Here is a 15,505-nt window from a genome sequence, read left to right on the forward strand (position 1 = left end):
TCAGGGTGATTTCACCTGATATCTTTTGTATCTAGTTATATACCCAAGTTGATCAAAATGTGTCGAGAAAAATGTTAGAGTCTAACTGCATCATGGACCTCTCCTGTAACTTTGATTGTAGAAAACAAAGCAAATCTGCATAAAAAGTGAAAAACGTATCAGTTCAACTTGCTCTCGCTAGTTATTCAGGATCAGAGATACATTTTCCACTCCTCTGCGAATATGTCAAGCAGGCCCAAAGTCTTTCCACGCCCTGTAGGTGTAGGTAACAACTCTCTATTTGTGAAATGTCTTTTCCACAAGGCCAGCCGACCCCAAGCCTCCAGCTAACATACCTATCTCTCCATCTGAAAATGCCATTTCACTAACGGCCACGGCTACTGCTCCATACCAAAAATGCTTCCTGAACGTATTCCGTCAGGAGGCCCTCTGTGCTGCGCTACTGTGTGTACGCTTGTGTGTGTATTTGATGTTTAATATCAGTCGTTGTACTGTAAAACTCTTCCCTGGGTATCTTAAGGTTTACTCCACCTGCACAGATACAATACTAACACATTGCACCTTGAATTTAAATCATATGCACTGCATTTGTGATGCACACACACACACACACACACACACACACACACACACACACACACACACACACACACACACACACACACACACACACACACACACACACACACACACACACACACACACACACACACACACACACACACACACAGAGAGATAGGAACAACCAATAATCCACCAAACAGTAGCTATGCAAAGCTTTGTAGTATGAATAGCATTGCATTATAAGTATAGATTTTCAAAACTATATCTTTATGCTGTTTGTTTGTTAAAAGGGTTAAAACGTAAGACTTTTTTAGATTATCTCTGCTGATTCTGATGATCAATAACAAAATGTCTTTGTTCTCCATCTGTCTGCTTGTTAGTAGGATGAAGCTTGGAGTATAAACACACTCGTGTGCGCACACACACCCGCGCCGAGACACGCCCATTGAAGTCCCCAGGTGCGGTTTGTGGAGATAGAGGCTCTCTGAAGGTGAGCCCCATGGTGAGCAAAGGCGGGGTGCTGTGCTCTGTGAGTCTGTGTGTGTGTATCTGTCCTTTCATGTATTCATTTGTGTCTAATGCCTGTATTTGGGGCTGGCAGTCATGTAGACAGTCAGCTAAGGAAAAAAAAAAAAAGTGTTGAAAGGAAAGATACCCAGAACCAGACAAACAAAAATAACATGTATGTTTTTAACATACTAATGTCATCCTAAATGTAAAATAAATCAGTACAATAAAAATTTAGGAATAAGGGGATAGATTGATTGAGACAGAGGGCTACAGAAGGAGGGGCGGTTGAAGGATGGAGGGATGTAGCTTTTATCTGGAGGAGGGGAAGCCAAATTAGAAATGTGGCATGATCCCCCCCCTCCTGGGACTGAGTCAATTAGCCTGCCTGGAGGAGCTGCCAAGAGGCTGGGGGATGGTGCTGGTAAAGAGGGTGGTGGTGGTGGTGGTGGTGTGTGTGGGGTGGTGTTGATGGTGGGGTGACGGGTTGAGACAGGACAAGGCCAAGGGCGTTGTTAGGAGGGTTTTCATGGGACGGTGGGTGGATATTAAAGGAACCAAGCTAATATAGGCAGAATTGTACCCTTAAACTTGCTCCACATTTGACATAAATATGATATAAACGGTAAAGGGTGCAACATATCAATAGGTGGGTAAAACCTGCAGAATGGAAGGTGTAAGAGCAACCATCCCATCAAGCCTTAATACAATTTCAATTCGTTATGAAAAGTCATAATCATAGATTGGGCACTAAATCCCAGCATAGACAAAGACAAAGAGCAGAGGGACACTTAACACGGGTCTCAGTCCAGTCAGATGCAGCCCTGTATCAAACATGTTAGGACGTATCTTGCAACTATCAGCCTATTTTTAATTAACAATTAGAACGAAGGGAATCAAAAACAGGAAGAAAAAAAAAGAGTTTAAATTAATTAGAAAGCAAACTATTCATGGCTGGATATTATTCAGTTTGATTTTGGTTCCTGAAATAAAAAAATGTCAATGCCAATTTTATAAAATCCATTGAAAGTAAAAATAAATGACATTATACTTTACAGTACTAATTTTAAGTTTCCATGCAGTTTAGAGGGGGTGAGTGTTACCCAGGTTATTTTCTGTAGCTACAATGGCCTCATGCAAATTATTGCCAGACACTGATGTTCTCTAGTTGCGTCACACGCTATTAGTAGATGCTAGCTGGCTGGCTGCACACAGACAAGCCTCCAGTTACAGCAGGACACACAACTCAGATAGATATTTGGCCATAAATGTGTTTGGAAAGAGTGAAATAAGGCGTTTTAATATAAGTTGAAACACTGCTAAGATTTACTCTTGTGTAAATGGAGCAAATGTTATGCATTTAAAAAAAAAAGGTTAGTATGGATGTAGCTTAAGCACCAAATTTCTGTACTGAATGACAAGACATTGATATCCAGTTCTAAATATATTAAACTTTGTGTCTATGGTTCAGCAGGAAGAGCAGGTTTCCCTCAGATCTCAGTGTTGTCAGTTCAGTCCAGAAGAAATCAAGTTACCATTGGCTGAACGCTTATCAGTTTTTGTTTTACTGTATATTACTGTAAATTAAACTCTTATGGGACAAAAAAAAAAAATTTCAAAGAGTTCACCTTTAGCTTTTTTCACAATTTTCTATTCCATTTTGTATAAAAATAAAACACTAATGAGTTACTAATGCAAATAATTGTTGTCTGTGGTCTTTAGGCATCCTAGTCTCTTGTATGGGTCTAAATATTAATGAGCCTACACTGATCCTCAGCCATTTTAATTATTCCTCATTGCTAATTGTCCAGAAAAGCATAAAGATAGACAAAAATCTTTACTTTTTTGTCACTTTTGCCATTACTTTCCTCTTAAAACATGATAATCTAGGTTCTATTGATAGGATGGACCATTTGACCTGGGGTTGAGTCTCGGGCTAACTGGAAAATACAAGAAAGGGGTGATGAAGAATGAAGAGGAATGAGGGGCTGATGGTGTAGGCGGCAGCAGCTGTACTGCCGGATCTAATAGGAGTGGATGGAGTGAGGATGGTGAGGGGCTGGAAGCTCTGGCAGAAGGCCATTTTCTTACCAAACAGCTCATCTCTGGACCCGATCAATGCACCAAAGCACTGCCGGCAATACTGACTAGCCTCTGCCAAAAACTGTCATCAAGCTATCGACGGGTTAGTAATGAAACAAATACTGAAAAATCAACAGGAGTGCTGAAAAACAGACCTTCATAATGAATACGCATTAAAAACTCTCTCTGTGCTTTGTATTTCTATAACTCTCTTTCTTTTTCCATCTGTGATCCTGAGCAGCTGCAGAACAGCGGTAAGCAAGATTACAGGTGGTGAGAGGAGAGGAGGGAGGGCAAAGAAGGAGGAAGAGGAAGGGGGTAAGAAGGAGGGGTTCATACAGGCCAGGGGAGAAAAGGAAGAAGAACAGTCCATTCAGGTAAGAGAGGAGATGAAGGGGAAATTCAAAGGAGGTAGAGGTTGTTTAGGAAAAAAACAGGAAAGAAGGCAAGACCAAAAAGGTGAAAACAATTCAGCGCAAAAATCCCCATCATCTTGTGTTTGTGTGTTTATGAGTTTACCAAATGAGCTGCCAGATGGTCCCTGTGTGTAGTATCATCACCAGTGGCAGCAGAGGGTGGCAAGTACTTGAGTGACAGGTTAAAGAAGGAAGGGGAAGAGGCTGTACCGCACACGCTCAGTAGCATGTCACCAGGCAGGCCTGCGTCTCCTTCCTTATCTGACAGGCACACTGCAGAACAGCAAAATCCTCTGCATAAGCCCCTCAAGCGCTCCTCTGGGACACAGTGTGTGTGTGTATGTGTGGAGGCAGAGAGAGTTCCTTAAACTATGAGGGTCTTTGTGTGTGTGTGTGTGTGTGTGTGTGTGTGTGTGTGTGTGTGTGTGTGTGTGTGTGTGTGTGTGTGTGTGTGTGTGTGTGTGTGTGTGTGTGTGTGTGTGTGTGTGTGTGTGTGTGTGTGTGACAGGGATGGTGAGAATCTCGTTATTTTCCTATCTTCCTGTGTAAAGCCTACTAATTCCACCTCACCTTCAGCACTGCATGACTGCTCAAGGTGATTGGGCAGGACAGGCCCGGAGTCCTAAACTCACAAACCTCCTCACGCGCATGCATGCACGCACACATCTACTCAAATCGAGAGTGCAATTACAGGTCAGTCTGGCAGAGGAGAGGCTGTTCTGCAACAGCGATAGATAGGCCCGAGCATTCGGGGAAGAAAGAAGAAATTAGGAAGGACAGTAAGTGTGCGTGTTTGTGTATGAGAAGGAGATGTGGAGGACAAGGCAGTGGCAGAAAGGGAAAGGTAACAGGGCGAGCACAAAGACTGTGTTGGAAAAAGCTTTAGCGGTGACCATGTTGTGTGCCAAAATAAATCCTTAAACATTGTTTATTTACAATATAGTGTATTCATTGCACTGTTTGTGGTAGACTTCATGGGGTGGTATTTGACAAAAGTAGATTTTTCAATGTTTACACTACACGATACGTTGTACAAGAAAGTTGCAATGACAACTACCCAACATCTTAAAATGTTATCATCATGTCATGTTTTGGGGCATTTTCACACCTGAAAGTCCAACTGAGGGTTCCGGTTAGATTTGGTTTCTCACTGTCATTTATTGAGTGCAGAGGAACTTTGCATGACATACCTACGTGGGATATCAGGCTGTGTACTTCACATTTATTGGTTTATGGACATCATGCATATGACATCAACGCATTATCAATTTGGCTGGTAGCCTTTTCCATTTAAATGGAGGCATGTGTTTTCCTCTCCAAAAATAAATGATGTTTTTGCATTTTAGCCCTTTTTTCAAGTGGACCAAGGCTCATTTTTACTTCTCTGTTTCTTTTTCTATTGTTTCATGTGTAACATGGCCTGCCACAATTTCCTGTACTTAGTCCACATGTCCAAGCCATCCAAAAACTGTTTTCACACTGCAAATGAACTGAGCCATTGGTCAGGGCCGTCACTGAAACACCAGTTAACTCAGTGATCCAGGTAACACATCTATCCATTCACTGTGACCAGTCCACTCAGAGTGAACTGACAATGACCTGTCCTCAGCCTAACCTTTATTTGAGGCCGTCATTATGCTTAAGTGAACTGTGTTAATCTGATGATATGTAACAATGCTACCATTAACTCCATCCTGCATCTACAACTTCTGTGCAGATACGACATCTTAATCAACTGGATTCCCTGGTCAGACTTTCTTACATTCACATGGATCCTTAGATGTTATTAAGGTAAGAGGAATTTTAGTTTTCTTTGGTTGGTCATCTCATTGACCAACCAACATACGTATCCTATTTCTCGTCACCTTCCAGCCTGTATGCTAACAAACAGCTATTATTTCAAATTTCTCATCTTTTTTCTTTCACTCTTTTAATCCATGGCCTCAGAGGTCTTTTGTAACCCCTTCACCCCAAATCCGCACCCTCTGTAGGTATATATTTTACACTTCTATCATGTCTAATTTTGGCATCACTGCTCTCTCACATGCTAAGAAGCTCCCCATCTATTTTCTCTTAAGATCTTGTTTCCTTAAAAGGTTGAGCTTGAACATCAGTTAAGGTATTACCAACATCCTTTATCTCCCTTTTAACACAGTGATGAATTAGAGCAACTGTGTTCACTGACCTCAGGTTCAACCCTTTTGCTATCCCTCCATCCATTTGTTTAGGTTATCTACACATATCAAACGGACACTTTTCAGACACAAGATCTATTATCTTCAAGAGTATCCATATCCTCTATATAGTGAAAACTCTTGCCTGTGGATTGTTATGCACGTACTTCACTGAATCACTAGGTAAACTATGATAATATAAAAAAAATAACTAAATGCAGCATACATCTTTTATTTAAAGTTGAATGACACCTGCAGATGGACCTTATGTAGCCCACATATGGACTAATGCAGTTATCCCACATTAAATGGTAAAAAACCCATTTACAGAAATTCAACATCCAGCGGACTTTTTACAAAAATTCAGTACCATTTATTTACTTTGGAACACTAGTTTATTTGCAGAAAATGCAATATCTGTGTTCCCTTAACATTTTTACTTCCCTTTGTATCCATAAAAGAATATTTTAAGCTGACTTTGCCCAATGTACCACCAACAGTAGACCAGTGTTTGTTAATGTAGAGGAAAGTAGTTATTTTGTAGATGTGTGACAAGATTATATATCGGTAAAAATTTATTTTGAGTTAAAAATCTAATATTTGGAAACCTGTAACAGTCAGATGATGATCATGCTTACTCTCAGTGCTCATGATATGAATGTGAAAACTGCAAATTTTGCAGAAATGCAGTACAGAAATGATCTATACATACACTCAAAGCTGCACACACACATACGTGCACAGCAGAGACAGGGTTCCACATATTGTACATCTTATACTGTAAAAGCACAGATGATCTACAGTTACATGCAAACTTTCTCTCTCCCTCAGACACACACACACACCCACACACACACTGACATATCACACATTGCACCCTTCATTAGCCATGGCTTCCAAATCAAGGGCAAGTAGCCTATCATGTTTTTTTTTAATTGGAGGGATCGAAAAAGAAAACAAAAAATAAATAATAAAAAGAACTGATGAAAGTTTGATGTGAACAGCCTTTTGCTTTTTATTTGAATGAGAGAACAACCTCCTCTCCCGTCTGTCCCCTCTGGCTATATGGGAAAAAGTCAATATTTCAAGAGAGCGGAGAACCTCATTAAATATTTCAAACAAAGGAAAACTGACATGGCAGCCTGCTCCCTCCCTCTCTCGCTCTCTCTTTCTCTCTCTCCCACCTAGCCTCATCTGTTCTCTGCAGCTTCTCTTTCTACTTCCTTCACTCCAAACTTCATACACATAACCAAGACAACCCAACACAGAGTAATAGACCAACACTGACCGTGCATGAATAGATTTTTATCCTGTGGCCTACACACACACACGCACATACTTTTCAAAATCTTGATATTTCTGCTCAGTACATTTGTTACCTACTTTCTGCTGACCTGGTAGATATTTCCGGCAGAGGAAAGGGTTAAGAGGAAGGTTAATGTGTTTTTCTGCTCGGGGAGGGTTGACATGGAGGTTAATGGGTTTTAAGGTGTGGCAGTGGATCAGTGTATAGCCACCATAAAGTTGCCATGGTGGTCGATTCATGACCAGGCAAACAGCAGAGCCACCTTGAACCCACACGAGATGTTAAGTTAAATAAATGTCCACTTTGCTGCTGTCTGATGTAAAATGATCGCACATTTTGTAAGAGCGAATGCAACCTGTGACCAGACGGTGAGAGCTATTATATACGTATACAATACTCTATAGGCTACACAATTTCCTGGGAAAAATCCTCTGTTACACTATCAGCAGTGTTTTGGGGAATACACTGGAAGAGAGTGCAGTAATAAGCTTGAGTAGCAGTAGCCACCATGCTGAACAAAGAATACATTGAGTGATACAGAAATTCAAAAAGTGAAAGACTGAGTCAATATGAATATTCTGCAAACAATAGACTAGGAATTGAAACATTTCAATCAAGGCTGCCTCTTTTTGATACTTCCCTGGTGGATAGCTTTTCTGAATGAAGAAAATTATCTAGTTTTTGGGCTGATAGTAGCCTAATGTGATGTGACTAAAGCTCAGCGAAAGAAAGGTAACAGTGAAGACATAGTGAAGTAGCTAGTGCTCCGTTTAAGTTACTGTGCCCTCAACCCACAAGCCTGAAGCATTGATGAGGAGCGGGCTACAGATGTCTGGTAGGCTCACTTCTTTCTAACTCCAAAACCCAGAGATTTAAAATGTTCTGGCTTGTAGTCTTCAGCCCCAACAATCTCTGGCTCAAGTGGCATCACTTAATTAATCAGATTTAACGCATTCCTGCTAATTTATCCCAATGTTCATGTTGCGGTCATACACAAAGTCAAACATGAATCAAGATGGTGTTGGCCTCCGCTAGGGTTGTCCCTTGTCACCAGTCCTGTTTGTCATTTTAATGTGTTCAAAGTGAGGATGGAGGGAGGAGAATGTTCCTTCTCGGCTATTTGCAGATGATGTGGTTTTGTTGGTTTTCTCAGACCATGACCTTCAGCATGTGCTGGGTTGGTTTGTAGCTGTGTCTGAAGTGCCTTGGATGAAAGTCAGTAAAACATCCAAGTCTAAGGCCATGGTTCCCTGCCCGAAAACGGTGGACTGCTCGGTGGACAAAGTCATTGCCCTAAGTGAAGAAGTTCATGTATCTCAGGGTCTATTTCACGAGTGGAGTTAGGATGGAGCAAGAGATTAAAAAATGTATAGATGCGGTGTCAACTGTAAAGGAGGCTTTGTACCGGACAGTTTTGGTGAAGAGAGAGCTCAACCAAAAGGAAGAGTTTTGGATTACCAGTCGATCTACATTCTAACCTTTACCTATGGTCATGAACTTTGGGTAGTGGCTGAAAAAATACGACTGTGGATAGAAGCGGTTGAAATGAGTTTCCTCCACTGGGTGGCCGGGCTCAGCCTTCGAAACTTGCTGAACCAGCTGCCATTGCGACCCGGAACTGTATAAGTGGATAAGAAAATGGTTGGATGGATGGTCATGCATCTCAATAAAACAGCAGAGTGGGTACTCTTAACATTCATATGCAGTGATATGCACAATGTGACAACAAACCTGGGAGCTATAAAACTTTTTGGGGCTCATGCACCAGGCAAGAAACTTTTATTCAAGTGAGTGGGTGCCAACTTTGAGTCCAGTGTCCAGTTCCTGCATATTCTGGAGCAAAAAAAAGGCCTCATATAAGTTTTTTTCTTTTTTTTAAAGACATGAGTGTAGGCTAAGTAAACTACGCTTTAGTTGTGATTGTTATCACCTGAAATATCTCCAAGATAAAAGAACAAGACGCTTGTGTATAAGCACATTACAGTTAACACAATTACTCTCAAGTAACCCTTTGTTGGGGCTTCAGTGCAAAGCTAAATTAAGGGTTAATGTGTGGGTTCAACCGTAATGGAAGGGTTACTGTGTAGGTTAAGATGGATTTAGGGTGGAGGGGCTATAAAGATCTGTGAGACCATGGATTACAGGACTGAATGGGTGAAATGACAGGCAAAATGCACACCTGTGTGCTTAAAAACATGGCTACACCAAGTCAAACACAAAACTTGGAGGATCCCCTAACTGACAGTGAGAAAGAATGAGAAAGAGCCAAAGTATTTAAAGGACACAAAACTTCATAAAGACAGATGAATAGTCAGAAAGAGGATGAGGGAGAGAGAGGAGAGAGAGGGGTGGGAGAAAAGATGAGACCAAAGCAGAGTGGCATGGGATAAGCCTCTGTCATTAGTTAAGGGATTTCAACATAAACCTGCAGAAAAGGCAGGAGTAAATGAGATTAGAGAACAAAAGTGGCAGAGTGTGGCGGGATGGAGGTTAGAGGGCGGAGAGGAAAGATGAGGCACATAATAACAGCAGGTGTAAAAGGTCCAAACCACCACTGATTTATGGTCTGTTTTAATGCATTATTGTTCAAGTGCAAGGCTGTGAATCCTATACAAAAGCTTTATTAGACCTCACTCAGTTTTCAAGCTAAAATCATAACTTCAGTGTTCCTTATCAATGCCAACGTAAAGAAAACGATTTTCTGCAAAAGCAACAATGATTCCCTCTAAATCCCACATTTCCACTGGTGGACCATCAGGAAATAAAACATCCAAAACGCACACACGCTCCCACATGCATGCAAACTCTTCTCCTTTCCTCACGGAAAATCACCCTAATGATCAACACAGATATGAAACCATGAATCCAGCATAGCTGACACACATTCAAGTGTCCACACTTCATTCCAACTCAAATACACGGGGTATTTCCCAGCTTCAGTATTCAAGAATAGTCAAAAAACTAATTTAGTCTCAGTCTGTTATTAAGAACCATTTGAAACATAAACAAATGAGAACATAACAGCCACATGTCACTCTTGTACCACAGTCAAACACAACTCTGTTTATCATTTTAGACATTAATTACAAATCTCTAATAAATAGTTTGTAGCAATGTGGACAGTGATCCTGTCACAAAAGACAAAGAGAGAGAGAGAGGGAGCTTCAGGATTCAAACTCTCACCTTCATCAGTAGCTTCCTCTGCCTGTGTCCTGTTTCAGTCTTCAGCCCCTCCGAGTCACTTTCCTGTTGACAGGTGCCATCATGGTCAAATAGTCCATAGGCTATTCTCAAATTTTCTCTGTCTCTGTCTATTTTTTTTTTTTTTTACTTCCTCTCCGAGTCCTGATGAGATTTGTATCACCACGAGAAAAGCAGCATGTGTGTGTGAGTGTGCACAACTCCAAAGGTCCTGGAATTCCTGAGTCCTGCGCTAAAGAGCGAGCGTGGCTGAGCTCCCTCTCTGTTTCTCTCTGCACTCCTTTCCTTTTTTTCCTTTTCTCTCCCAGGCAGAGAGGAGGGGAAGACAGTCAGGGGGTGGGACGCAACACAGAAGCTGCTTTCAGTCAACTCTTTCTCTGTCTGTTCTTCCTCCCCTGCTTTCTCGTCCTCTGTCCTTTACCCTGTGTCTCTTTCTTTATGCCTAACTTTTACGCTCTGTCTTTTGGCTTGTATTCTGTGACAGATACTCTTTCAGTGCTCACCAAGGCGTGAAAGCTAAAGCTCTCTCTGTCACACACACACACACACACACACACACACACACACACACACACACACACACACACACACACACACACACACACACACACACACACACACACACACACACACACACACACACACACACACACTTGCGCCCTCCTCTTTCTTTCAATGCCACTCCCCTCTGCCACAGTCCAGAGGTAAAGTCGCTCCCTCGCTCTGTCCCCCAGGCACATTGTCTTTCTTCTACTGTTGTGATTCAACACACTTTATCCTCAAAGGTTCAGTGCTGTTTGTGTCTGTGCACGTGTGTCTCTAAGTGATCCTACAAGGTTTTTGGCTGATGTAGTTGTGATAAGGATCTGGGTGACAGTGGATGAGGGTCCACTAAAAAAGGTGGATTTCAGTTTGAAGTTTTGTTATGAAGTTCAGGCTTTCTTTAAAATCTTAACTCATTCATTGATCTGTCTTGGGTTTGTTGCTCTTTTCTGAGATGAAAAATATGAATTGATTGAAGTCACTGAGTTCAAGGATCAGAGATTATTAATCAAACCCTTCACACAGACATACTTGACTTTTTATCTACTTTTTGTAACATATATTTCTCGTATAAATTAAGAGGTGAATATGTACTTTGTGGGATGTTGCCCCTTTGAATCAAGCACCTTCAAGGAAAACCTAGAAGGGAAGACTGAAGGTCTTCATATTCTGGGTGCCTGTTTTATGTGTGATTTATTTGCACTTCAGTATATTTTTTTCAAATGATTATTTTTTCATGAGAACACGACTTTTATGCAGCAAAAAGTGACACTTTTTTTTCCAAAGGAGGTGGCATTTACCATTCACTTTATGTGGAACAGAATGGACGTCACGTCACTACTCCTAACTACAATGGGAGACTTGTTGATTGTTTGTGTCTCTAGCCACTCAGTGTTACAGTATATAACAAAGGACACAAAAACAACAAAGAGAATGATCTCATGGACAATATATGGAGCAGCATCGCCGAATAACTAGGCTATGAAGACAGTGAGTAGTCTATGTAGTTTACTTTTGGATGTAATAGAGTTGGTAGTGAGCAGGCAACAGTGTGAGCAGATTTGCCTAACCTACCAATATGTTCTCTGAGGAAAAGCAGGGCAAAATCATCATGACTGGATGATATTCAATCTATCATTTTCCAGAAGAATGAGCTGACACAAATCACTTTGAATCTTGAAAAACTGTTGAGAATTTGCATCCTTTCTATTATAAATAATTTTTCACTGGCGAATATTTGACTTTTCATTGGAATTTATTCCTCACACCCTTGGTGTGTAAAGTCTTTTATGGTACAATTCACTCCAGTAAAGTGATACCTCAAAATATAGGGTTAAAACAACCACACTTGGTATTAGGGTTACCCTTAACACTTCAGCAAATAATACTATAGAAAGGATAAGCTGTTGCTAAATAACACAAGAAAACCTTTCCACATCCAAATTCTCTGTCAATTTCTGCTGATGTGGTCAAGCCACAGAAATTTCTATCATCAGACAAAAACACAAATACTGGATAAGTCTGCAACACACTGGAATATGTTGTGACAAGACTTTAAAGAAGCTTCTACTGGACGCTGAGTGCGGAGGATCTTTTCCCTCTCACTTCTTATATTGGAAATTCCTGTTAATTGTCCTGCTTCTGACTTTCATCAAAAACCCTTTCATTAATTTGTTTTACTTCATCATTTCTCATCAGCAATTGTTCTGCTTGCATTTCTCAAACCTGTCAGTCTGCTGAGGCTTTTCTTTTAATATCATTACAGTTGTGCAACTCAGCCATCGCCAACATCTAGACTCTGGGATGACTCGTCCTATCTCCTATCTTAATTGGCCTACGCTTATCGATGATGCACACGTCAGTGTGGTCTCCTCGCCAAAGTCCTTCTCTGTTGTAAACCTTAGTAAAGGTTCTTATGCACCCTCTATTGACCCTTCCCTTTGCTGACGTTAACATTCACATAACATCTGCACGAGGGAACTACAAAAGGATAAATGTCAAAGAAAGATTGTGGTTATGGCAAATATATTCTCGTTAAGGCGTTAAGGTTTAGGTAACTAAAGCATGTAGTCAACAAGTTTGACCCGGTTGTTTTTTCACATTTGGTCCTTTGTAACTTGACCTCCTCAATGGCTGGTCAAGTACAGACAGCACAGTCCTCCAACCATAATCTGTTGTAAACATTTTTGGAGAATCAAACTGATGGCAAACTGAAAGGAGGATAGAGAAGAAAACAAAGGAAGAATAAGAATCTACATTGTTTTTTTTAGTTAGTCCTGAGGCTGTCGTGACATTACTGATACACTGTCTGAGTCTGCACTATATTATCTGCCCACGGGTTAATGATTCACTTAAATAACATCATCACTCCAAACTGAAATAATGTACTAACATTTTTATGAAGGTACGTTTATGAGAGAGTCAGGAAGAGAGAAAGATTCAAACAAATCTGACAGAAAGAAATATAGAGTAACTACACCCAGGGTGGAAATCTATACATTTTGGATAACACTAAACCAAAACATGAAGTCATTTATTGTGTTCATAATCAGAACCCAGACAGTGGGACGCTGCACGGTATCAGTGAACCACGCACACACGCAAACATGAAGACACTGGCAATATGGACATTCTCACTCACACTTTGAGATCCACACTCATGCGGGTATACTCACACACAAACACCTGCTGAAGGTACGTTCATCGAAGCACAAACGCATGCAAACACCCTCACTCATGCAAAACACACACACACATGAACACACGTGTGCCGTCTGTCTGGTGTCTAGCTGGCACCATTCAGACGGCCATCTCTGGAGGCTGAGTTAGCCAATCACAACTGCCAGTCAGCAGCTTTCATTATCACACACACAGATATATACACGCACATGGTAGGTCCTTGGAGACTCCACACTGGGAGAAGACGAGTGTATACGTGTATGTGTGTGTGTGTGTGTGTGTGTGTGTGTGTGTGTGTGTGTGTGTGTGTGTGTGTGTGTGTGTGTGTGTGTGTGTGTGTGTGTGTGTGTGTGTGTGTGTGTGTGTGTGTGTGTGTAGTCAAATGGAAATCCATCGCTGCATGTGTTGAATAAAACGGAACAAATTAGACAACAAAAGAACAGAACAAGATGAGATAATGAAAAATGTAATCACAGGAAACTGACAATTACACATTGCAACATGGTGATATCAACAGATGTGCCTCTTTCAGCTGCTGTTTCATTTTCTGTGTCCTCTCTTATCAGTTTTTATCCAGCTTTGTTGAATAAGACTACGGTAGAGTCTGACAAGGGTTTTTTTCTCGGTGTCAAGGGAAGATCCCTGATGGCTGCATTTCCAGGATGCTACATCATCATATTCTGCTGATGGACTGTTCCAATGTCCGGGGTTCTTTCATTTCTACCAAGTACTGAGTCCTTCGTTTAGAGAACCTTAAAGAATGCCCCAGCTATATCCTCAGTGTTCTTAAAGCACCCAAAATCCCACGAGCACGTACAAGGACACGCCTTTTCAGTGATGAACACTGGACTACAAAGCAGATGGTGGTGATGATGCTTCGTCTGGATTCAGTTTGTCATTAAACAGAAGAATTACACATAACGCACACTTGCTACACTTCCTACACTTCCTACACTGTTCTACAACTGCTAGGAAAGTGTCTTGCCTAGCCTCTGAAGGACTTGGCTTATAAGGTTATTCTCAATGTGTGGCACACAAAAGCAGCAACTTAGATTAAATTTCCATTTCTACACTTTTTTCAAAATAAAACCCTCCTAGTCCATCTTATACTGTGTCTCATCTTTACCTTTTAAAGACTATACAGTCTTTATGCCTAGGCATTATGTTTGAACTGTGCACCCAGCAAACTGGATGGGCCCTCTCTTTTTTAGCTTGGAGGATGCGGCGCCTATGATTTTCAAAGATATTTTTTTATTTTGATTTGTGTGGCAAGAGGACAGCTTTTTACTTCGGCTCAGTCAATCTGAAATGAGCTTGGGCCCAGAGAAGACGGCAGTGTTTCTGGATTATGTTTATATATGGTTTATTCTTTTCACGGTAGAGTTTTAACCAGCATTTTTGGATGCAGTGACAAACTGTGTTTATAAACAGCAGATTTCAGAAGTGTTTCTGACCACATGCAGCAATTTCCACTATGGATTTGCATCTGTTTTTAATGCAGTGCTGCTTGATGGCCCAAAGATCATGGCCATCCAATATTGGTTACTGGCTTTACCCACTGCGTACAGAGATTTATCTGGGTTCTCTGAATCGTTATGATATTATGCACTGTAGATGATGAAATCCCCAAATTCTTTGCTGTTAAATTGTAGCACCATTTGCCCATGCAGTCTTTCAAAGAGAAGTAAATCCCTCCCCATTTTCACTGCTGAGAATTTTGCCTCCAGGGCATGCTCTTTTTATATTCAGTACTTTTACTGATCTGTTGCCAATTAACCTAATTAGTTGTGAGATGTTCCACCAAGTGTTTTTTAAGCTTTACACAACTCTTCCAGTCTTTTCTTGACCCTGTCCCAACTTATTTGAAATGTGTTGCTGGCATCAAATTCAAAATGAGCATATACTTTTCATTGTATATGGATATTACAAGAAGTATGTTTATAGAATTTGACCATTTCTACTTCAGCTCCTCACCATTATTTACGTCTTCTTGGTGGACTTTGTTTAATTGTTTCCTTCCGTCACTTTCCAAA

The 15,505-nt window shown here is 40.9% G+C and overlaps 1 protein-coding gene across 2 annotated transcripts in view; it reads right to left on the reverse strand.

Annotated features, from left to right (window-relative positions):
* The window catches only part of sema3b (sema domain, immunoglobulin domain (Ig), short basic domain, secreted, (semaphorin) 3B), a 77,570-nt gene extending 66,799 nt beyond the window's left edge, over nucleotides 1-10,771 (reverse strand). Inside the window, exons 1-2 of one of the 2 annotated variants that reach the window (XM_069693863.1) lie at nucleotides 10,381-10,771; nucleotides 10,233-10,295 (exon numbers count right to left, since the gene is read on the reverse strand). The gene's annotated coding sequence lies outside the window, so the exon portion shown is untranslated. Of the gene's footprint in view, nucleotides 1-10,232 lie in introns of both variants that reach the window. The other variant, XM_069693862.1, reaches the window with a different exon arrangement.
* Between the last annotated feature and the right edge of the window lie 4,734 nt (nucleotides 10,772-15,505).

The sequence above is a fragment of the Brachyistius frenatus genome, unplaced genomic scaffold (assembly GCF_029030835.1).
Source record: "Brachyistius frenatus isolate BFR_SWC_R1_liver_20210118 unplaced genomic scaffold, ASM2903083v1 Contig_16, whole genome shotgun sequence".
Classification (NCBI taxonomy): domain Eukaryota; kingdom Metazoa; phylum Chordata; class Actinopteri; family Embiotocidae; genus Brachyistius; species Brachyistius frenatus.